At 40.6% G+C, this 25,048-nt stretch overlaps 1 non-coding gene across 1 annotated transcript; it reads left to right on the top strand.

Moving 5' to 3' along the window:
• Positions 1-24,571: 24,571 nt before the first annotated feature.
• Positions 24,572-24,677, top strand: LOC122013142. Its single transcript, XR_006120480.1, has one exon. It is a non-coding gene; the product is annotated as a small nucleolar RNA R71 (small nucleolar RNA).
• The last annotated feature ends 371 nt before the right edge of the window (positions 24,678-25,048 follow it).

The following is a 25,048-nucleotide window of genomic DNA, read 5'->3' on the forward strand; positions in this document are numbered from 1 at the left end:
ACCAGATGTGCAGGGAATCAAAAGACTCAAGCCAGATTATGGCACTAAATGCAACCAAGAAGGATGAACCCGAGTCAGATTCAGAAGAAGATCAAGAAGCTTATATGGTAAGAAATTTCAAAAAGTTCTTTAGATCTAATAAATTTAAAGAAATGTAGGATAAGAAAAATCCAAGAAATAGAAGAAGGGTTCTTTGCTACCAGTGTCAAAAGGAAGGACACTTAAAAGATGATTGCCCAGAACTCAAGAAGGATAAAGTCAAGATACCCAAGAAACACAATAACTTAAAAGCTACTTGGGACGACACTTCATCATCTGAATCCGACATACAAGAATATGCCGGACTAGCACTGATGGCGAGCTATGAAGGGCAAAGTACATCAGAAGCCAGCATCGATGAAGGGGGAGAGACTTCATATGAATGCAGCGAAGAAGGGGGAGAGTCAGGCTTCAAGTCTGATATGGTAAGTGAGGTATGCCTCTTACCTCCTGATCAGCTTTATTTTGACATTAAGTCTATGGCAAAATCCATGTACAAATTAAAAAGTAAAAATAATAAATTAAAAAAAAAACTTAGAAATAAAAAGAGTTTTAGAAAAATCATGTTTGATAGAAGATTTTGACAAAGTAAAACTTGAAAATGATAAATTAAAAGAAGAAATAGAAAACATAAAAAATTCTACTTGTTCAAATATTTATCCTTTTAGAAATTATAGAGGATTAAACTGGTACTATAGGTTTCACAAAAGTCAGATTAGAAAAATATCAAAAGCTTATGTACCTAGAAAATACCTGAATATGTAGGTAGGAACCTCTATTGGGTTCCGAAAACTTATTTAATTTAAAAGGAAAATTAGACTTAGTACTTTCAGCAAGAAAATTAAACATTCAATTTCTTTATGAGGATTTGTCTAGAAAGTGGTTGTTGCTCCAATGACCAAGAAGGCCTAGTGTCTCGCCACTGCCTGGAAACTAAATATCGAAATAAAAGTTTAATTGACTAACTGAAAAAGTATTAAATTAAAATTAAATAATGCTTTAAAGGGTTACTCAATTTGTTTTAGAAAATTCGCAAAAATACTTGTGTTTGCAAAAACTTAGAAAAATTTCTCAATTTTCTTTTAACTCAGAAGTATTTTATTAAAATTTTCTTACTTAGAAATTCTTGCAAATACCTAACACTTTCTAAAATTATTATTAAAATTTCATTTAGAAAAATTTGATATCTAAAATTATTTTTGTTAAATTTTTTTTTGAGATATTTATTCCATTGCACAAAATTTTATTTTTAACTTAGAAAATTTAATTTTTTACTTAGATATTTTTTTTTGCCTGAAAAGTTTCTCACTTAGATTTTTTTTAAAAACTTAAAATTTTCTAACTTATTGCAAATTTTCTTTAAATGTTAACCTTAGACTTGGAATCCCATGTTTTATGTGATCAAAGGGGGAGAAGAATGTTAAGTCTAGGGGGAGGTATAATCAAAAAATTTTCTGCCTGAAAAATCTTATTTGCAAAATTATTTGTCTTTACATTATGTTTGTTTTACCCTATCTTAACTTGGGTTGCTCACATCAAAAAGGGGGAGATTGTTGGAACCCCAAGGTATTTTGATGTGATCAAACAAGTTAAGTTAGGTCCTGTTTACTTTAACCCTTGTATCTAAGTGTTCAGGAGCTTAGGAGTACAAGAAGTCGAGCGAAAGACGCGACTAGCGAGAAGGATGGCACGGGGAGAGAGCTGACGGGATCGGTGCGTCCGAGAGATAAGGTACCGTGGAAGAGTACACCGATGGACGAGAAGAACGTACGCGTCGTTCGAGGGATGAGAAACCAGGGAGGAAGGCTGCTCGAGGAGAAGGCCGGAACTTGGGTTCGGGTGAGCTCTATTCCGGATGGCCGAGATCACCCAAGCTAACTGAGCCAGAGCGGAAGACCCAGACTGAGACGAGCTAAACCGGAGCAGAGGAATCAGACCGTAAAAAGTCAACTCGGTTGACTTATGTGGTCTGGGCGCCCGGAACCCAAATTTTATCTGTGATGATGTGGACACTGACTGACGCGTCGGGGATAGAATTCTATCTCCCCAGGGTGCCCGGAACCTTTCTAGGCGCCTTGAACAGTGCTATAAATATAGCACTGATTTTCACAGTTAGACAATTCAGTTATAATCCATTTCTCTATGCTATACTTTCTTCTGTGCTGTTAACGTTGTAAGAGGCTACTCCGCCCGAAGGAGATCTTCAAATAATGCGCCATATTCTCCTTGGATTATCAATCTTCTGATTGCAAACCAAGTAACTCCTTTATGTCTGCTTTCTTTTAATTAGTCTCTTTTTTTTATTACAAGTGTTGTTTATTTAGTTGATAGTCCAAGAAAGGGTTGGTTTATTTTTTTTAGGAAAATTCACCCCTCCCCTCTTTCCGGCCTCCAAAGGGACCAATACAAGCAATGCTTGAACTTCTCTATGGACACTGACTTTGTTAACATGTCTGCAGCATTATCTACAGTGTGAACCTTCTCAAGTTAAATTTTCCTAGAAGCAATCAACTTTATGATCTTGTGAAACCTCATATCAATGTGCTTGGTTCTCATATGATACACCTTATTCTTCGCCAAATAGATAGCACTCTAACTATTGTATAATAATTTAACTCCACCTTGCTGAATGCCCAGTTCTCTGACTAACCGTGTAAGCTATAAAGCTTCCTTCGCTGCTTCTGTCACGCCCCAAAGGAGTCTCTGCCGGACAAAAATCCGACAGCATCTCCCCTGTACCGGTGACAATATGAAATATTTCTACATACAAAATATACATCAGCCACATTCGGCTGGAATATATACACAACCACGCAGTTTATATCATCAGCCCACTCGGTTGGAACAAAATAAATACAACCACGCAGTTTAATAAGCCTACACGGCTGAAAGTAAACACACAACAACGTAAACGCAGCGGAAAACACAAAACAATATGAACATAAGACCAACAATGACACTAACAAAAATACCTGCAACCACCAGACTAAACTCCAAAAATTCACAGTGACTTGTTCAAAAGAAAAATATGCAAAATTAACATGTCACCCAAACAATAACAAAATCCAAAAAAGAAAACTATCATCGTGTGTGACGTGGGACTGGCAGCCGGGACTCTCCAAGCATCCATGACTCATCTACCTGTTACCTGGCAAAAGAAAACTAAATTGTGAGATGGTGAGTATTGGAACTCAGCGGGTAAAGATAAGATAGTGCATGAACATAATATACAAATAGAAAGTGGGTCAAGAGTATACAGTCTCATAAGAGGAATAGTAGATACTACAATAGAACCAAAATAAATGCTCATACCTGAAATCATATCCTAGGCTAGGTATAGTAGGTCAGAACTGGTACTAATTTGCTACAGTACTGCTCATAACTACAGAGGTAATAAGCAAGGTATATACAAATTTCAAATGAATGAACCAATGTCTAAACATCTATAATGAGAGTATATCTCAACACAAGTAAGCATATCAGCATATGTGAACAACAGCAGTAGGCAATAACAGCATATATAAACAATAGCCAAAGCAAGTATAATAACAAATAGCGTATGCACGGATGGTCACTCCCGCCCACCCCTCTGCACCATGACCCCTGTATGGTCGAGAGACTGGGTCAGTGACAGACTGTACACCACTTCAGCTACCACTCTCACGAGTTGTCGAGGGGACAGTTGCATAGTAGCTAACTAGCTACATCTGCGACGGGGGTCCCTGCTGCTCGTAACTGTAGCTACCACTACTCACGAGTGGACGAGTGCGGCACGACAGGACAAGCGACATCAACTCCAGCTACCACTCTCTCGAGTGGCCGAGGATGCGGCCCTGGTCAATGACTCTCTCGACCGCAAGGGAGAATTGGTCGTTGACATGCATGCCATGACATGATGTGCCAAATGCAACAATCATCATACAAATATAAGCAAAAATTAGGTATGCTACATGAAACCAGCATGCTCAATATAGTACATAAATAAACAACAATCAAAGTATACAAACATGGTATCTAGCATCTGCTACTGATCATGGACAACAACAAGAGACTACATATATATGGAAACGAATTTCTCAAAGATCGCGTGGAAGTATCAAGCGCAAGAAAATAAGAGTGGAGTCAAGGTAAAAATAATTTCTTATCAACAATAGCTTATGCACCAAGGTCAAAGTACTAAAAGAAACAAAGCAAGAAGTACCCGCCTTTAATATGTAGTCTGAACCAAACCACGCCCCATCAAGTAAACCGTATCAATCAACGTCCTGTACTAGCGCACGCAAATTAGCTATCTTCATATGAATCAAATAGCTAAAACCAATACTCAAACCATATCTAACCCAACCCTAGAACAATTAGCAGTCTACCCAAATTTGTCCTAGGAATTTAGCTAACATGAGGTAGCGTTCACATCACCTAGTTTCTATCCCAACAATTCACTATCAAAAGAGTGAACACATAAAACTGGCACAAGAAAACTCAAAGCAACAATACTAAATCTGATAAAAGAGGATTCAACGATAACACAAGAAAACCAGTACATCACCAGGACAACTCAATTCCATACTAATCGTCCCAAGATAACAAGTCCAAAACCATCACTGAGAGTTAAAACAAAACATATTGGATTCACCCTGCACATTAGATCAGTCCACCAATTCAGAGCCAACTCAAAACCCATAAACCCTCTCAAATCGACTTCCATTCATACACAAATTATCCTGGAAATTGAGGGCACTATGAAGGACCATGAAATTGAAATCCATAACTACTCAGGACACATAACAATCTCGAAGGAAAATCCATAACATCCCAAATCTGTCCAATGTTTTAAAAGCAAACATGAAGCGGTAAGAAGAGTAACAATCAAAGCATAAACCTCAACAAATTATCCAAGTTTTTCAGAAACTAAGGGAAGGAACAAAACACCAACCAGCCCAACCGAAACCTTCATGATCTTAATCCAAAATCTTAAACTTTTGGGAAGAAATGGAATAGAACCCAAGCAACATCGAATCAATCAAAAGCCCCAAAACCCAAATCCGTTCACAAAGAGCTCAAATCAAGACTCGGCCAGTAAACACACATCTTTGACGAGCAATTCAACCTTACCTAAATACCTAACCCATACCTCGTGGATCTTGCATAAACATAGGGAAAAATACTTACCGTACCAATTAGGGTACAGCTCGAAGAGAAGAGGATCGACGGCTTTACTGCTCATGTGAGGAGGAGAAGAATCTCGCTGGCTGCTGGCACGGGAACTCGCGAGGGAGAGTGAAGAAGGAGGGCTCGACGGTGCGACTCGGGAGAGAAAAGGAGACTGGGCGGCATGCGACTCAGGGAGGAAGAGGAGATGGGGTGTCTTCTTCTCTGGCGATGACACATGGTGCAGGCAGTTAGCGCGGAGGGGAGGAGACGCCAAGGTCGATCGGTTACCTCGGCAATGATGCGACGCCGGCGGTCGGTGATGTCATGCGTCGCTCTCGCGTGGCGGGCAGAAGCGCGCGGTAGCGGGCTTGGGGAGGAAGGAACGTGATCGAACTTAGGAACTTAGGGTTTAATATAAAGAAAACCTAACATTATTTAATCAACTCCTGTTTATAAACGTGTATTTATAAACAGGCCTTTCTCGAGCCCATATGTGCATCCCCTCTAAATACGTCGCACGAGCTCCGATTAATCCCAGAAAAATTTCTAAAAAATTCTAAAAATTCCAATAAGATTATTTGTCAAATAACCCTATTTTTAATTATTATTTTGTTGCCGTATTTTACATTCTCCCCCACTAATAAAAATTTGGTCCCCAAATTTACTACTAACTCAGGAATCCTCATCTAGGGATAACAACCAGATAACACACCCATATACTAGTCCATCATAGTGTCATGATCAAATCCTTAACCGAAAAGGATGCTTCTGTGGGTTATGGACTCATCTTGCTTCCACTGCGTCACTCTGATATTCTGCCTTCACTTGTTGACACACAGAGAATCAGACTTCAAAGTTCACAATATCATCCTTTGTATTTTCCCTTTCCATAATTGCTATATATATACAGGGAGCCTTAGACCTATGAAAGAGTAAGTCGGTCTCCTACTAATCAGGCTAGTAAGAGTAAATCAGTCCTCTACTAACCAAACCAACGCGAGTAAATCTATACTCTATACATCGGATCCATAAAAATATCTAGGGCACTGTAAACCTAAATAACAATATCAAGGACCCCTCATGTCCGTACAACAAACATACCCAAACATAAGATCACTAGCACAAAGTCTGTAATCTAACCTTCAACTAAAATCACCAACTCCATAAATATCAAGGCATTATACTCTTTAAGTTACTATCAACATCAAATATTAAATAATAGGCCATCAAGTCTAATATGTTGGTGCGGGAAGCATCTAACGATCGAACCTGAGTTTTGATAATGGCAAAGGATTCAAAGTTAAGGTGTGTTGTGATCTAACATGTTGAATGAGTATTTCAGGAAAAGTCCTAACTGCGGTTAGGCAGATGAAAAACCCTAGGGGGTGGTAACCCTAGGTCCTAGGGGGTGGTAACCCTAGGTGGAGAAAATTCCTAGCTGCGGTTAGGCAAAGGGAAAAACCCTAGGGGGTGGTAACCCTAGGTCATAGGGGGTGGTAACCCTATGCGGAAAGTCTTGGCAGGTCGATGGCTTCAGGCAAAAGTCCTAGGGGGTGGTAACCCTAGGTGAAAAGTCCTGGCGTCGCGAACCAGGTGAAAGTCTGGACTAGTCGGGAAGCGGATGTCCAGCAGAAAGTCCGGAAGCATCGAGTGTCGAGCAAAAGTCCAGTCGATCTGGAGGATCGTACTGGCAACAGGTAAATCTCCTGAGTGGAGTAGGTGAGGACGCGTTCCCCGTAGAGGGAACAGTAGGCGTCGGGTCGACCTAGGGTTTCCGGTAGGAAACCTGAAGTCAGACTCGGACAGTCAAGAGACTGTTGAATATTTCAATAGTTATATCATTGTTTTGTGCTAACTTTGTGCTGCAGGGTATTTTTGGGATTAACAAATCTTGCAGGGACCAAAGTACAAAAAAGACCTCGGATGAACAGTGTCGAGGCGCCTCCATGGAGCTTGGAGGCGCCTCGGGTGCGAGTCAGGAAAAGGCCAGCGCAGCAGACTGGAGGCGCCTTGAATGGAGTTCAAGGCGCCTTGGACCGGAGGTTGAAGGCGCCCTGGATAGGCTGAAGGCGCCTTGAACCAGATAGAGTTTGACCAGGTCTGTGCTGATCCACGCGGGTGACTCGGCTCGTTCAAGGCGCCTTGGTGAACAGTATAAGGCGCCTTGAACCCCCTTTATAAGGGGTCTCGACCAACAGCTTCTAACAATCTTCTTCCAAGTGAACTATCTGCTACAAGCTGCCTACGAGACGATCCCGAAGTGTTGCAACGACACCCCGACAACCCGGAGCTTCAGATTTAGTCCTTTGTTGTCGGTATAATCTTTTAATACTCTGAATACGTGTACTCTTGTCGAGCTTATAGTTGTTGCCCACGGAAAGCGATCAAGGATCGCGGGCCTTCGAGTAGGAGTCGTCACAGGCTCCGAACGAAGTAAAAATCCCTTGTCTCTCTGTGTCATTTTATTCCGCTGCATTAACTCTTACGTTTTACGATTCCGATAATTGAACGATTATAGCCACGAGCGCTATTCACCCCCCCCCCTCTAGCGCGTCTCGATCCAACATAATATCCACTAATGGATCATCAAAAGACAACATATCACCATATCTGATCTAACCAATGATTGACACCACAAATCATACATGGTATAAACACATGGTATAAACAACTAAACAAGTACACATGGTATAAGCAACTAACCAAGTACTAATAAATATGTATGATAACAATTTACAAACATACCTCCTATAGCTTGGAGATGTCCTGCCGCTACCTGGTCCCAAAACTTGAAGGTCACATCGAGGAATCAAATTACACAAAATCAAAACATTCAAAATCCAGAACACGAAAATAGACATCGTAAACCTGGCTCTGATACCATAAAATTGGTATCAGATTAACTCGAAAATCCAGATCAAAAACCCGCTCTGATACCACTAAATTGGTATCAGATTAACTCGAAAATCGTAAAGCAAAACAAGATAAAAAAATCTCAAAAACATAAAACCCAGCATTTGACTTGAACCATGCTCTGATACCACTAAATTGGTATCAGATTAACTTAAAAATCATAAATCAAAACAAGATCAAAATCCCAAAACACAAAAAATAGGCTTCGCAAAACCTGGGCTCTGATAGCTTCAACTACTGCCATGTACTCCGACTCCATAGTAGACAATACAACAATAGATTGTATCATAGATTTCCAATAGATAAGTCTTCTTGTCATCTAAATCTCCTGCATAGTTTGCATCTACGTACCCAGTAACTAAAGGATCTTTCGATTGTCTATTGAATATAATGTCAAAATCAGTTGTATTTCTCAAGTATTTGAAAATCTACTTCACCTCATCCCAATGTTGTCGACTAGGATTTGAGAGAAACTTGCTCACCATACTCATTGTTTGTGCCAAATCTGGTCTTGTGCAAACCATGGCATACATCAGACAACCAACTGCACTGACAAAAGGAACCTTTGACATTTCTTGTATTTTGTCATTCATCTTCAGACACTGTGTACTGGATAACTTGAAGTGATGCACTAGGGGTGTGCTCACCGAATTTGCATTCTTTATGTTAAACCTATCCAGCACCTTCTCCATATAGCTACATTGAGACAACCATAATCTCCCTACAGCTCTATCACTATGAATCTCCATCCCAAGAATCTTCTTGGCCTCTCCTAAATCTTTCATGTCAAATTCCTTGTTCAGCAGTCTCTTCAATTTGTCAACCTCTTTCACCTTCTTCACAACAATGAGCATGTCATCTACGTATAGAATAAGAAAACTAGTGATTCATCTTCAAGGCTCTTCACATATATGCAACAATCATACTCACATCTCTTATATCCATTTTGAATCATGTATGAATCAAAACGTTTGTACCATTACCTAGGAGATTGTTTCAATCTATAGAGTGATTTCTTCAACTCGTAAACCAACCGCTCTTGTCTAGACTGACTAAATCCCTCAAGTTGTGACATAAAAATCCGCTCCTCTAAATTTCCATGAAGAAATGTCATCTTCACATCTTTTCTTTATTTTCTAAGAATACAGAATTTACAGAATTTAAGCTTGCACGTCTTGATACTCTTCAACAAATCTCTCTTATGATATTCTAGCATCTCATGTTCACCCATATGCCCTAGCCGCATATGTCACAAGACAATACTGTCTGATTCATACTCCACCAAGGAGACTCCACATACAACTATAGTCTCTATCAACTTATAGATGTTCCCTGCTAGCTTTTGTCCTTTCATTATCATCAGAGCTCCCTTTCTGACTTTTATCACCCCTCTCATTGATTTATAACTACAATCAATATCATAGTGTACCTAGCGAGATCAAGTTCTTCCTTAACTCTGCTATATATCTAACATCACATAGGATTTCTAATCACACCATCAAACATCTTGATTTTGACATTTTCTATGCCGATAACTTTACATGACGCATCATTTCCCATCAACACTGAACTCTATCCACTGTCCAATAGGTGTGAAACCAATCCTTTTTTGGAGTCTTGTGATCTGAACATGCAGAGTCTAAAATCCATGCATCCGTCAGCTGCTTCAAACTCAACATAACTAATAGCATATCTCCATCACCGCTCTCTGAATTTTCCTATTTAACTATATTTGCAGATTTTGCTGAACTACCTTTGTTCTCTGCAACATATTTCTTTATCTCTGGACAATCTCTCTTCATATGGCCTTTGTCTCCATACTTGTAGCATGTGATCATCTTCTTCCTTTTCAACTTAGAATGAGCCTTGTTGTTGTTACCCGATCCATGTCGAGATTTGCTCCTACCACACTCTTGGTTGCTGTTTACCATAAGTCCTTCTCCTTGAGAAACTTCATCGCTTGTTTTCTTCCTTTGGTGAAAATCTAGCAACACACCTGTGATCTCCTCCAATTTGAGAGTTTCCTTACCCCATATTAAAGTAGTAACCAAATTCTCGCACGTAGAAAATGAAGGTAGAGAATTCAACAACATCAGCATCTTGTCTTGATATTCACATCAACCCTCTTCAGATCACTCATAATCTGGTTGAATATGTTGATGTGCTGAATTAGATCGGTTCCTTCTATCATCTTAAGTCTGAATAATTTCTGCTTGAGATACAGCTTGTTTGTCAATGACTTTGACATGTACCGGCTTTCTAATTTTTGCCAAACTATCACCGATGACTCCTCATCCATGATAACGTACATCACATCATCTGTAAGACAAAGCCTGATTGTTATCACTACCTTCGCTTGAAGTTCTTCGCAATATGTTCTCTCCATACTTTTTGGTTTCCTTTCTCATAGCGCCTTCACCATGCCTTGTTGCACCAACAAATCCTTGACCCTTCTTTACCATAAGTTGAAGTTCTTGGTTCCATCAGAATTCACCATATAAAACTTCACAAAATTCATCCCCGACATGTTGAAGAAATCCACCAAAACCTATAGCTCTGATACCAATCTTGCACAAAGAGGTGGGGCAACACCTCTCAACCGCCAATGTAGAAGAAGAGGAAGAGAGAGAGATCGCATGGAGAAACGAGACAAAGATGCACAAAAGGAGCAAACACAAGGAAAGAGGAGAATAAGATGAAGAAGAAGAGTTACCGTGGTTTGACGGCATGCCAACTCTACCAAAAAGGCTGAAACTTTATTAGAATTCTCTCTACTCAAGAAAATCAGATTAAATGATTCTCATCATTGTACAATAAGTTTACAATGATTCCTATAAATAGTACAGAAACCCCAGACCTGGTAAAATCGTAACAGAATTTTGTTATGAAGAATCACAACAGAATTTTGTTATGAAAATCGTAACAAAATTCTATTATATAAAATCATAATAGAATTTTATTACAAAAAATCTTAACAGATTTTTCTTCCATGACATCCCTCACATTGACCTTCATCTAAATATGAGTCACCCATCAACAAGTACCATCTATCAAGTTAAACATTTGTCCCTATTTATCTTAGTCCTAATACTCAACCAAGTAACTTTATTATTTTTAGAGGTGCCAACTAATTTAGAGCCTCCCCTGAATTATTGAACTTTGAGTTTAGGTTTTAGGGTTGTGTTGATTTGCTTTATAGTTATAATAAACTTGGTTATAGTTTGAGTATAGATTAATTTTGTATTTAACTTAGGCTTACATTTTAATTTATTTGATTTGATTTTATTCTTTAGGTTTGAATTTAGTTTTGAAGGTTTAATTTTTGAGATTAAGAGTGAGTTATTTGGTTTATTTTGATTTAGGTAGTGAATTTTATTTTTCGGTACGTAGTATTGATTGAGTCCTACTTGCGTGGTTAGACACGCTTTTGGAACATAAGCTTTATTAATTTTTTTTTATTTTGTGTTAGGGTTAAAAATGATTTAAATGTAGAGTTAGACTTGTATCCAAGTCCGGATTTATTATATACAACTCTTTGGGATCCAAGTATCATGTTTATATACTTGGATCCAGAGGTAAACTTTTCTAACTGTTCCTTCAACTCTTTAACTTAATTTTTCAAGATAGAATTTTCTTCCTTGAGATTTTTAGCTTGAGTTGAATTTTTATTTTGAACTTGGTCAGTTAAGGAGGTCAAGCATAATTGTTCCTTAAGGAAGAGTTTAGTATGTTTCTCAGTTTTTGTTATTTTCTTATTTAAACAGGAAATAATTTTTAGAAAATTTATAATATAATTAAATGTTACCCTAGTTAGTTTTTCTAAAACAGATACGGATCCGTTGCTTGACTTTCATTCAGATTCTTTTTCTTGATCCGATTTACCTCCAGTTGCCATCAGTGTGAGGTAGCTAGTTTACTTTGGTTTGTCATCTTTTGATCCATCAGATGAAGACTCATCCCAAGTGACCTTTGTTGGACCCCATGGTTGTTTTGATGTGATCAACCAAGTTATGTTAGATCCTGTTTGGTTTTGATCCCTGTGTCTAAGTGTGTAGGAGCTTAGGAGCACAGGAAGTCGAGCGAAAGATGCAGCCTGTGAGAAGGACGGCACAGGAAGGGAGTCAATGGGCTCGATGCATCCGAGGGATGAAAGAGCTGCGGAAAAGTACACAGGTGGACAAGAAGAATGTACGGACGTTCAAGGGATGAGAAGCTGGAGCGGAAGCCTGGTTGAGGAGAAGGCCAGAAATTAGGTTCGGGTGAGCCCTATTTCAGTTGGCCGCAATCATCCAAGCGAACGGAGCAGCGGAAGAACCAAAGGAAGGCTGGAGCAATTTATACCCTGCAAGTGGAGGGCGCCCTCCATGTGGTATAGAGGGCACCCTCCATGTGGTATAGAGGGCGCCCTCCCTAAGGCATAGAGGGTGCCCTCCATGCTTATGGAGAGCGCCCTCGATCTAGTTTTTTAGCTGTTGCAGCGGATAAAACCTTATCCGCTGCTGCCACGCTGGAGGCACTCTCCATACCCTTGGGAGGCGCCCTCAAGCTGCGGATAGAGTTTCCAGGAGCTATAAAAAGGGCCCTGGAGCTAGAGAATAAGATATCAACTCTTGTATAAACTTTCTAGCAACTGTTCGAGCTTTCATTGTGTGTAAAAGGCTTCTCCTCCTTCAGAGAAGGGAGATTCTTAGTGAGCTTTGCAACCGCCTTGGATTAACAACTACCTAGGTTGTAACTAAGTCAATCCTGAGTCTCTTCCTCAGTTTTGTCATTTTTATTTTATTATTGTTATTGCACTTTAAGAAGAGTTGAAAGAACAAGGAGGGTATCTTTTTCTGTTTCAGGTAATTCACCCCTCCCCTATCTCTTGCTGGCCCGCTGCACCAACAAGTGGTATCAGAGCCCAATCACCTCAGAAGGACTAACCACCATTTGAAGCAACAAGATCAAGACGATGGCCGGACCGACAATCTTCCCACCTAAATTCGAGAGAGATTTTGCGTTGTGGAAGAAACGAATGGAGGTATTTTTCAAAACCAATTTTGAAATATTATTAATAACTAAATATGATTTTGTAGCTCTGTTACGCACCACAAGTGTACGGTTATGTCGTCAATAATAAAAAGATATTGAATCCACAGGGCTTATTGATTAAGCACTAGTTAACTTCGCACGATGAATTATCTAGACAATCTAAAGTTGTTAACAAACTCTAAAGAGAAAGAGAAGAGAAAAGAGAGAGAGTAGAGAGAGAGAATGAGCGTAGTGAATGAAGGATGATAGATTCTAGGATTTTGGTTTCCTTGTAATGCTAGGCGATGTTACATAGATTGTTTAGTTTCTATCCTCTATGTTCATGCTCTTGTAGGAAGTTAGATTCATTACCGACTCTCCCCTGCAGTGGATAAGCCGGCATGATCCTCCTACTCTATGTCCTATGCTACTAAATGGAAGTGATTCCTATGAAGTCCGTTAGCGGGGCAGCCCTGTCACGACGCCCCTCGATTATACAACACAAAAACACACTAACACACAATAACATAGAAATAGAAATAGAGATTACGCCCGATCCCCTACTTCCTTGTAGAGATTTTCTTCTCATTTCAAGGTGATACCCTAGACGTCCGTTAGCGGGGTAGCCCGGTCACGACACCCCTTGGTCATACGTGTTGGTGCAACCTTAGGTCAAGGTTGACCTAGTTGACTAGACTTGAGTTGACTGGACTCGAGTTGTGTTTTGATGTTTGACGAGTTATGTTTGACAATGGTTGTATCTTGATGTTTGACAAGGATACAAGCTTGGGAGATTGTGGGTGCAACCTGTGGTCAAGGTTGACCTGGTTGACCCGAGGTGAGTTGACCTGGCTCGGAAAAGTCCAAGCAGGGATCTTGGCACGGGAAAAGTCCAAGCAGGGAGCTTGGCATGGGAAAAGTCCAAGTATGGAAGCTTGGCACATGGGAAGTCGGAGAGGGCTCGGTAGCTCGTTCTCCGGACTGTGGTCAGAGAGGGCTCGGTAGCTCGTTCTCTGGACCGGATGTGGAAAAGTCCTGGTGAGTGAAGCCAGGCAGACGGGAAAGTCCTGGTGAGTGAAGCCAGGCAGTTAGAAAGTCCTGGTGAGTGAAGCCAGGCAGTTGGAAAAGTCCTGGTGAGTGAAGCCAGGCAGATTGGAAATCCTGGTGAGTGAAGCCAGGTGAAAACCCTAGTGAGTGAAGCTATGTGAAAGTCCTGGTGAGTGAAGTCGGGCAAGGGAAAATCCAGATGGATCAAGGGTGATCGGACATCTGGTGATGGGAAGTCCAAGTAGGTCATAGGATTGACCGGATACTTGGTACGGAGAGAAAAGTCTAAGTGGGTCAAAGGGATTGACCTGACACTTAGCGGGGAGTCCTAGCAGGTCAAGGGAGTGACTGGATGCTAGGCGCAATGTACCAACAGGTCAAGATTGACCGGATGTTGGTTTGGACTTGGTTTGGGCGAAAACCATGAGCTGGATCGATCTGGTGATCGATCCAGTGATACCGCGAATATTTTGATCGGTCTGGTGACCGATCAGTAACACATCAGTAGCATACTGTGTGATAACTGATCGGTCTGGTGACCGATCTGTTCACCCTGGTGCGTAAGCTGATCGGTGCGGGGACCGATCAGGTAAGCCTGGCACGCAGAGCCCGCTACTGATCATGTTCTGATCGGTCCCCAGACCGATCAGGAAGTTCCCTGATCGGTCTGTGGACCGATCAGTAGGTTCCCTGATCGGTCCACAGACCGATCAGGGCACTAGCCGTTGCGACGCAACGGCTAGATTTCTTCTGTGCTTCTTTCTCCGCAGGTATAAAAGGAGGCTGAGAGCTTCTACATTGCTTCTTCTTCTTCTTCTTCCTTGGATTGAAGCTTCTGCTTCTGTGCTCTGAGGTTCTGAGCTTTGTTGAGCTCGCTTCCGAAGCTTCGCGTGAGCTTCCAGTCGTCGATCAGCTGCTGCAGTTGGGTTGTGAAGTTGCTGCTTCATCGCCTCCGATCGACAGAGAAGGCAAGCGAGTGTTGCATTCATATTGTTGTTTGTATTTGCTTCTTGCTTTCCTTGTACTCCTTTCTTGTTGTTACAAGTATTGTGGCGAGGTTTCTCCACCCACAAGGAGCATCTATTAGCCGGTTCTCCGGGGACTCATCCACCGACGGATTGATAGGCTTCGTCCACCTTACGGACACGCCGAGGAGTAGGAGTTTATCTCCGAACCTCGTTACATCGGTTTGTTTGAGGTTTGTCTTCTTTCCCTTTCGTTTCTGTGTTTATTTTCAGCTGCGCTAACACGTTTTGTAGAAAGAAACGACGATTTGGGGTCGGTTATTCACACCCCCCCTCTCTAGCCTCCGTACGAAGGATCCTAACAAGTGGTATCAGAGCAAGGTTGCTCTTCGTCGGATTAACAACCGGGGGAGCACAAGCTAGAGAATGGATCGACTCGGAGAAGACATCACGTTTCCACCATTCTATGAGTGCTGCGACTTCGCGTATTGGAAGGTAAGAATGAGGTATTTTCTTATGACTAACCTTGAAAATTGGAGTTGTGTTCAATTAGGTTTCAAGTCTCCGATGGACAAGAAAGGAGAAACTCTAGAGAAGGAGTGGACCAAGGATCAAATCCACCAATCAACCATCAATGATGAGGTAACGAAAATCATTGAATTTTCTTTACCTAATGACATTTTGTGTAGAATAGGTGGTTACAACAACGCCAAGGAGTTGTGGAATAACTTGGCCAAGTTTCATGAGGAGAGCTCCATTTCAAGCCATGAAGAAGAGGAGTCAAGTGATCCAAGTAGCTCACATCATGGAGGGAGCGAATTAGAAGTTGAGAGTCACTCAACGTCTAAGGAAGTAGAGGAGGAGGTCTCTTCTTTAAGATCGGAGCAAGAAGAAGCATCTACCTCCGGAAGGGATGAGGAAGAGAGCCTTCATCCATCCTCAACCCTAGGTAACTCAAGCATCGTAATTTCAAATAAGTTACATATAATATGCTTTGAGTGTAGGGAATTTGGGCACTACAAGAGTAAGTGTCCAAGGAGGGTTAGGAAGACTCCACCGGCACCAAAGGTCAAGGGAGCCGGAGTCCCGACACAGAAAGGCAAGGAGCACGTGGTATGCTTCCAATGCAAGCGAAGGGGACATTATCGGAGTCAATGTCCAAGGGGGAGGCAACCTCACAAGGACAAGGGATGCACATCGATAGGGGGAGCTAAGGCAAACCCTAAGGTACCTTTTAAGGCACATTATTGCAATTCAAATAAGAAACATGCGAGTAGTTTTATTGCTATTGCAAATAATGATGAGCATGTTAACAATAGAAAACCATATGTGTGCTTAGGTGCTAAACATGTTAGCTTAGATAAGGATAATACTAGAAATGTCAACCCTAGGATTAACTCATCTAAGGCTAAGGAGAACCTAGGTAGAAACCCCAAGACAACTAGACATATGCCTAGGAACACCTCAAGAAAGAATGATAAATTAAAATTTGAGGTTTTAGAGAAAGAAAATCAAGTCTTGAGGTCAAGACTTGACACTCTAGAAAAGGCCCTAAAGAATTTAGAGAAGTCAACTCTAGGGTCTAAGGGTCAAATTTCAAAGCCCAAGGACAAAAAGGTTTGGGTCATAAACCTAAGTCCCAAGTGGTCAAGCCCACTTATCACAATGTTCCATTCGATTATGGAACAAGACCTAGGGCTAGAAAGACCATCACCAAGGTCACAAGGGGAGTCACCCCTAGAGTGGATCTTGATGAGTCCCAAATGACCAAGGCTTCAAAGCCTAGGAGGGTCATTAGAAGGGTTGCTAGGGAAGTCATCCCTAGTGAATACTTAGTGAACCCAATGAGCTCCAATAGGTATTGGGTTCCTAGGAGCGTGATTTCATCACGCTAGATGAGTTAGGGTGTGCCAACCTTACTTGAATAGGTAGTTAACCTAATCATGGCAAAAGGTGGCACTTTAGGAATTTTCAAGGTGCAATCAAGCCTTGAAAATGAAATTGAAAATTATTCCTAAGGTGATTAGGATGTGCCAATCACATTTGAGGAGTTCTCTTAGGTCAATTTAATTGGCACATAGTGATCTAAACATCCTTGGTATGTGATTTTAGGTCTATTACACTTAGGAATATAGAACCTATGGCGAAATGATCAAAACTATCAAAAATGGCAACTAAGGCTAGAATTAGGTATTTTCTATACCTTTATGTGCTATTTGCCATATATTGTTTGCCATATGCCATGTCATGACATCATATTTATTTTATGATCATTTGAAATGTCATGATAATGCTTAGGTTAGTTATATGTCATGCTTTATTTAAGTTTCATACTTTATGCCATGACATCATGACATTGGCACATGTTTTCATTTATGATATCATTTTATGCCATGTCATCATTTCTTGCAGTTATAATCAATGAAATTGATCTAAGGATAAACAACACAATTTGATATGGAGATCAAGTTGTTGTTTTAGAAAATGCATGAAAACTTAGCCTAAGATAACCTAAACTCATATCTCACATCAAAATTGACTTGGATGTGTTTGATACACCTTAGATGTGTGTGAGATATTAGGATGATGAGTTAGGATCAAGGTGCATAGCTCTTGTACCTAGATGAACCTAATTCAAAATTGGGGATCATAGGGAAAGCTTATGTACAAGTCATGTATATATAGCCCAAAGATTGTGGTCCCAAATTAAAGGGTTTAAAATCATTTCAAAATTGATTTGAAAAACCTTGATGAAGCTTTTCTAGTGATAACATTCATCATTGAGCAAATTGATACAAAGTTGAGGTAAACTTGAACTATATCAAAGTTTTTGAACTTTGTATCAAGATTTGAAAATGGAAGTTATTTTCATAGAAAACTATTTTTCCTTGATAGTATATGTTATGAGGAATGTATCCTCAAAATTTCACAATTTTTGGAATTTTCTGTAATTTTCTAGAGGTTTCTGAATTTCGGGAGAAGAAATCAGAAATCAGAAATCAGAATTGTGGACCGATCAGAGGGGATTCTGATCGGTCCAGAGTTGCCTGGATCGGTCACCGTGACCGATCCAGGGAATCCCTGATCGGTCTGGTGACCGATCAGGGCGTGCCAATCTGCTGAATTTCGACTGTTTGTCTGAAATTGTAGCTCGGGAAGTGGTGTTTTAGGTTTCTAAAGGTTTGAAACTCTCCAAGACATTGTTGGTGCAATGGTCAAGGGGGAGTTGACCTTTAGGGAGAGTTTTACCTATTAGTCAAGGAGGAGTTGATTTTTAGGGGGAGTTTTTACTCGTCGAAATTTTTGAGGATGAGTGATATGAGATTATCACTAAGTTAATTGTTGACTCTAGTGTCAAGGGGGAAATTAAGAGTTTCAATGAAAGGTATGGGACTTTCATTAGGAAGAAACCCTTGACCTTGATTCACTCTTTTTGATGTGTGTCAAAAAGGGGGAGAGTAGAAAGGAGAATGGAGAATGTCTAGAGAATGTTCAGGGAAGAACATTGGAAAACCTAAGTTAGGTTATCAAGTTAACCTAACTTGACTATGGGTTTGATTATGGGTTTTGTCAATGGGTTTTGTCAAACATCAAAAAGGGGGAGATTGTTGGTGCAACCTTAGGTCAAGGTTGACCTGGTTGACTAGACTTGAGTTGACTGGACTCGAGTTGTGTTTTGATGTTTGACGAGTTATGTTTAACAATGGTTGTATCTTGATGTTTGACAAGGATACAAGCTTGGGAGATTGTGGGTGCAACCTGTGGTCAAGGTTGACCTGGTTGACCCGAGGTGAGTTGACCTGACTCGGAAAAGTCCAAGCAGGGAGCTTGGCACGGGAAAAGTCCAAGCAGGGAGCTTGGCATGGGAAAAGTCCAAGCAGGGAGCTTGGCACGGGAAAAGTCCAAGTATGGAAGCTTGGCACATGGGAAGTCGGAGAGGGCTCGGTAGCTCGTTCTCCGGACTGTGGTCAGAGAGGGCTCGGTAGCTCGTTCTTGAACCATGTGGAAAAGTCCTGGTGAGTGAAGCAGGTGACGAGAAAGTCCTGGTGAGTGAAGCCAGGCAGTTAGAAAGTCCTGGTGAGTGAAGCCAGGCAGTTGGAAAAGTCCTGGTGAGTGAAGCCAGGCAGTTGGGAAATCCTGGTGAGTGAAGCCAGGCAGATTGGAAATCCTGGTGAGTGAAGCCAGGTGAAAACCCTAGTGAGTGAAGCTAGGTGAAAGTCCTGGTGAGTGAAGCCGGGCAAGGGAAAATCCAGATGGATCAAGGGTGATCGGACATCTGGTGATGGGAAGTCCAAGTAGGTCATAGGATTGACCGGATACTTGGTACGGAGAGAAAAGTCTAAGTGGGTCAAAGGAATTGACCTGACACTTAGCGGGGAGTCCTAGCAGGTCAAGGGAGTGACTGGATGCTAGGCGCAATGTACCAACAGGTCAAGATTGACCGGATGTTGGTTTGGACTTGGTTTGGGCGAAAACCATGAGCTGGATCGATCTGGTGATCGATCCAGTGATACCGCGAATATTCTGATCGGTCTGGTGACCGATCAGTAACACATCAGTAGCATACTGTGTGATAACTGATCGATCTGGTGACCGATCAGGAGTCGATCAGAAGCCGAACAGGAGCTAGGCGCAAGAGGGGCTGATCGGTCGGGGAAGCCTGATCGGTCCCCAGACCGATCAGGAAGTTCCCTGATCGGTCTGTGGACCGATCAGTAGGTTCCCTGATCGGTCCACAGACCGATCAGGGCACTAGCCGTTGCGACGCAACGGCTAGATTTCTTCTGTGCTTCTTTCTCCGCAGGTATAAAAGGAGGCTGAGAGCTTCTACATTGGCTTCTTCTTCTTCTTCTTCCTTGGATTGAAGCTTCTGCTCCTGTGCTCTGAGGTTCTGAGCTTTGTTGAGCTCGCTTCCGTGAGCTTCCAGTCGTCGATCAGCTGCTGCAGTTGGGTTGTGAAGTTGCTGCTTCATCGCCTCCGGTCGACAGAGAAGGCAAGCGAGTGTTGCATTCATATTGTTGTTTGTATTTGCTTCTTGCTTTCCTTGTACTCCTTTCTTGTTGTTACAAGTATTGTGGCGAGGTTTCTCCACCCACAAGGAGCATCTATTAGCCGGTTCTCCGGGGACTCATCCACCGACGGATTGATAGGCTTCGTCCACCTTACGGACACGCCGAGGAGTAGGAGTTTATCTCTGAACCTCGTTACATCGGTTTGTTTGAGGTTTGTCTTCTTTCCCTTTCGTTTCTGTGTTTATTTTCAGCTGCGCTAACACGTTTTGTAGAAAGAAACGACGATTTGGGGTCGGCTATTCACACCCCCCTCTCTAGCCTCCGTACGAAGGATCCTAACAATACGATCTAGTGTATCCCCCCTACGGGATTAATAATTCTACACAATTATTTGATAAAACATGCAAAAGATATATATAAACATTCACACACACACATCATCAAACATGAACAAGGTATCAACAAGTCATTGAATAGAATCATGGCAAATCTACATAGTTTTACATCATCCATCACATCACAAATACTCCCTACATCGTAGATCTAGAGATCTACTCCATTGCAAGAGAATACAACCAAGAAACAAGACGTAAAGCAATCTATAACTCAAAATATAAGGAGAAGAGAAGAGAAAGCTTATCCATGTAGCACCGGTCTTCTTGGATGCAATCCTTTCTCCAGAGGTGGACGGATCGGCGAAGAATGGAAGATCTAGGTTTCTCTCAAGGGGAAGAACCCTTCCCCAAGCAATGGGGAAGAGCCCCAACCCAAAGATCACCCAAGATAAGAGAAAAGGGGAAGAAAACCCCTTTTATAGGCTAGGCACAGGCACCACACGACCCGTGACATGGCCGTGTGGCCTTCACACGACCATGTGCACTTTCTTCTCTGGAGGTGTGACACGACCGTGTGGCTCACACGGCTATGTTCTTTTTCTTCTCTACCAAAACCACACGGCCATGTGAATTCACACGGCCTAAAACATCTTGCTCTCTGGAAACATTGCACGGCCGTGTGGCTCACACGACCATGGGTCATGTGGCTCACATGGTCGTGTGGAGCTCACACACCCCTTGCATGGCCCTTGGCATGGCTCTGCATGGGTATGTCTCATTGCAACATCTTTTATACCATCAATATTGGGGTTTCTCTAGTTGAAGTCTTCGTCAAAGTTGTAGATCTTGAAGTTATCTACAAATTGGTATAAAGAACAGCCCAAAACTCCAACCGAACACAAAGTTATATCCATTTTACTTTTGGTCTGCAGTGCTAAAAATTTCACATGACCGTGTGACATTCACACGGTCTCAACACGCCCCCCACACTGCCTCCACATGGCTATGTGGCCAAAACTTGGAAGAACTTAGTTTTCGCATGCTCATGATACTCTAGGAGCTCTAGACTTCATTTAAGCTCCGTTTTTGCTCCAAATCACGTCCTATTAATCAAAACAAGTAAAGAGCAGATCTCTGAATATAATATATGGAAGTATGACATTAAAATGAAATAGAGTGTGAAAATCATACATTATATGAATAAAGTACAAGTAGATGTGTATCGAAGTATGCATAAAAGTGTATATAATCTACGCACATCACACCCCGAGACTTAAACCTTTACTTATCCTCAAGCAAAACCCGTAATCTAGATTTATGTGTGTAGATGACATGTAATAATCCCTAATGAATCAATATAAACCTATCATATAGTTTCATTGATGAGCATGATACAAAAATTATTTGAGTGTGGCCTAAGTAGAAGTTCTCCATGCATAGTGTGATAAGTGGCTTAACTTTCTCAAGTGTCAATCTCTAAGCCTAGTCAATTTTTCATTTATACGTGTTCCTCATACTTCCGGCGATAGGCACTTACCTACCACACGCAAGGTTTGTTCCCCACAAAAATACTATGCATCATCTACACAATGTCTCAATGGAATACTCAGTATCAAGAGAAACATAGCATTCATTTTTCCAGTAACCTAACTCGGTCTCAAAGGGGTGAATTACTAGTTTTCACTCATGATAACTATTTTTTATCCCTTATTTTTTTTCCTTAGAATGTTTGCAAAGTATCAAACTTGAACAAACTTTTTTTTTTTTTTGGGATTGATTTTTCCAAATGTGCTTACATGATCTGAGTTTATCCAGTAACCAAAATGTAGTTGAGAGGTCACCATAGAAGCAAGAGTACTACTCCGGTTCAATGAATCATGATTATTTTCAAAAATATCTACCATCAAAGTCAAGCATAATGTGAAGAGATCTTAAAACTAGGTCAACATTCAAATTCTTCTAGTAATAACAATGCTCACTTCATGCTACTATGGATAGGAAAACATAGTTCAATAGACATACTAGCATACCAAATTAGACAACATAAATATCTAGATGAAACGTGCTAGTATTTTGCATTAAGGAACAAACAATCATGATATGATGAGTGATGCAACTAACAAAATTTTAATATGCAAAAGAAATAAGCAAACTAAACCAAATGCATCTAATGTATCCCCCCAGACTTAAACTTTTCATTGTCCCAATGAAAACTATAAACAATGTGGAGGAGATTAAAAGTAAGAGAAGTTACCAAATGATGCGTGCCAATGCCCATGTCATTAACTTCTCCATCATGTAGTTGCACTCCTCCTAATCTTTGAGTCCTATAAAAGAAGATTGACAATAAAAATTAAGTAGAGGATACATGTTTATTATAAAGAAAGAAATGAAACTAGAAAGAACTAAAAACATAGATGAAAACGAGGAAAATGAACTTGGGTTGCCTCCCAAGAAGCGCTTGTTTAAGGTCATTAGCTCGACCACCTCATTAGATTCATCTAAATCTCACTCTTGGAGGGGTAAGATATTTTAGAACCCTCCTATCAGGGGTTCTTATTATGGAGAGAGCTTTCAATATTGGAGTTAAAAAAATGAAGTATCGCTCTCTCCATCTTCATCTTCTTTGAAGTTTTTTTAGGTGGTCGAAAATGGTTCAGATTGAGCTTCCAAATATTGGCATCATGAAAATCTGCACACTCAGAAGAAATACAAATCTCCCACATACATGTTAAATAAGATAGAACCAAAACCAAATTAAGATAAGCAGAATAAGAAATAAAAACTGAATCGCATCCAACAAAGTCAAATATAGGTACCTTTATAAAATTTTCTGAAAGATCACAAGAAGTACTAACCTTACTTTGCTCAGAGATACCTGAAAGTTCTAAACATGTGGATGTGACTTCCTCTGAATCAAATGATGGTTCTGGCTCTCGCTCAGGTGTTGGTCCTACCAAAGGTGGTGATTCTTGAGACTCTGCCAACTTTGCATAAGTCCCTACACATTGGTCCACAGCATGTTCAATCTTTGCAACTCTCATAATCTCTAATGGTTGTGTGGACAAAGAAGGTGATTCTTGAGATGCTTCTTCCACAACACAACTCCCTACACATTCTTCCATATCATCAACATCAACACAATTATCAAAAAATAAACCAACATCTATATTTTCAATAGGAGAATCAACTATAGGAGGATCAATAACTTCACTTGCAGTTTTAAGTTGATCTACCACATCACATTCATCATCTGAAAAATTCAATTTCACTATAACATCTTGTAAAATCTAGAGGTAGATCTGAAAACTTGTTCACCACTACATTATCAATAAAATCCTCATCTGAAGAGTCTTCATGTTTATACACATCATGAAATCTGCACTCAACCCTACCGGTGTCATAGAATTTGCCAGGATCTTTATCTTCATTGGCCCTCACTAGCCTTTGTGGAAAAGGAACCCTTAGTGAAGGTCTTGGGAAAGATTGAACTTCCTTTTTCCCATATTCCCTTTGAGTTTGAGGAGAAGGTTCAACTTGCTTATCTAGTGTTGGTGTGATCAAACGTTGAGGAAAAGGTACTTGTGGCCTTTGGGAACTTCCTGGAGTAATGAAACTGAGTTCATGTTGTCTTCTATTGTTCTTCTCCTCAATTCTAAACATGTCCTTCTTCAGAAGTTTTTCATGATTCTTGACACTTCTCAACTTAATATCATTATCATTTACACTAGATCTTGTCTGTGTAGGAGGAAGGTCTTCTTTGAATCATTTTGAAACTATGCTATCAATTTTTTCCCCCAAATGTTTGAACCTCTCATTCTGTGACTTGTGAATTTTAAAATTCTTGGATGGTTGAATTGCAATTTGTTTGACAAGCTCTCTTGCATTTATGGCTTGCACTTTTTGAATTTTTGAAGGAGATTCCATCCAACTTTTGTTCGACCATTCATGGAGGTTCAATGCCACTTGATCAATTAAAGTATATGTTTCGTCTACACTCTTGTTTATAAAGGAACCTCCAGCAGATGAATCTAACAAACACTTATCTGAGAAATAAATTTCCCTATAGAATATGTACAGGGTCAGCTATTTTTCCAAACCATGATGATGGCACTGTCTTTGTAGACTCTTGAATCTATCACATGCTTCAAATAATGATTCTCCATATGCCTAGGCAAAATTTGTGATGCAATTCCTCATGTAAATTGTCTATTTGGAGGGAAAAAGTGACTCAGAAATTACTGCTTCAATTGTTTCCAACACGTAATTCTTTGAGGACGGAGGGAATATAGCCAAGTCCTTGCTTTATCCTTGATACTAAAAGGAAATGCCATAAATTGAACTACATCCGCTGGCACTCCTTCACAGTTCACCATATCACGAAGCTCTAGAAATGTCTTAAGGTGCAGATAAGGACTTTCTGATACTTCTCCTCCAAATTTGTGACCTTGTATCATGAAAATTAACTCTGGGTCTAGTTGGAAACTTTCTGCTTCAATATGAGGCTGCATAATGGAAGATAAAAATCTTACAGAAATGAGTGCAGAGAAATCTCTTAAGAACCTGCTTGATA

Source organism: Zingiber officinale, chromosome 8A (genome assembly GCF_018446385.1).
Source record: "Zingiber officinale cultivar Zhangliang chromosome 8A, Zo_v1.1, whole genome shotgun sequence".
Taxonomy (NCBI): Eukaryota; Viridiplantae; Streptophyta; class Magnoliopsida; order Zingiberales; family Zingiberaceae; genus Zingiber; species Zingiber officinale.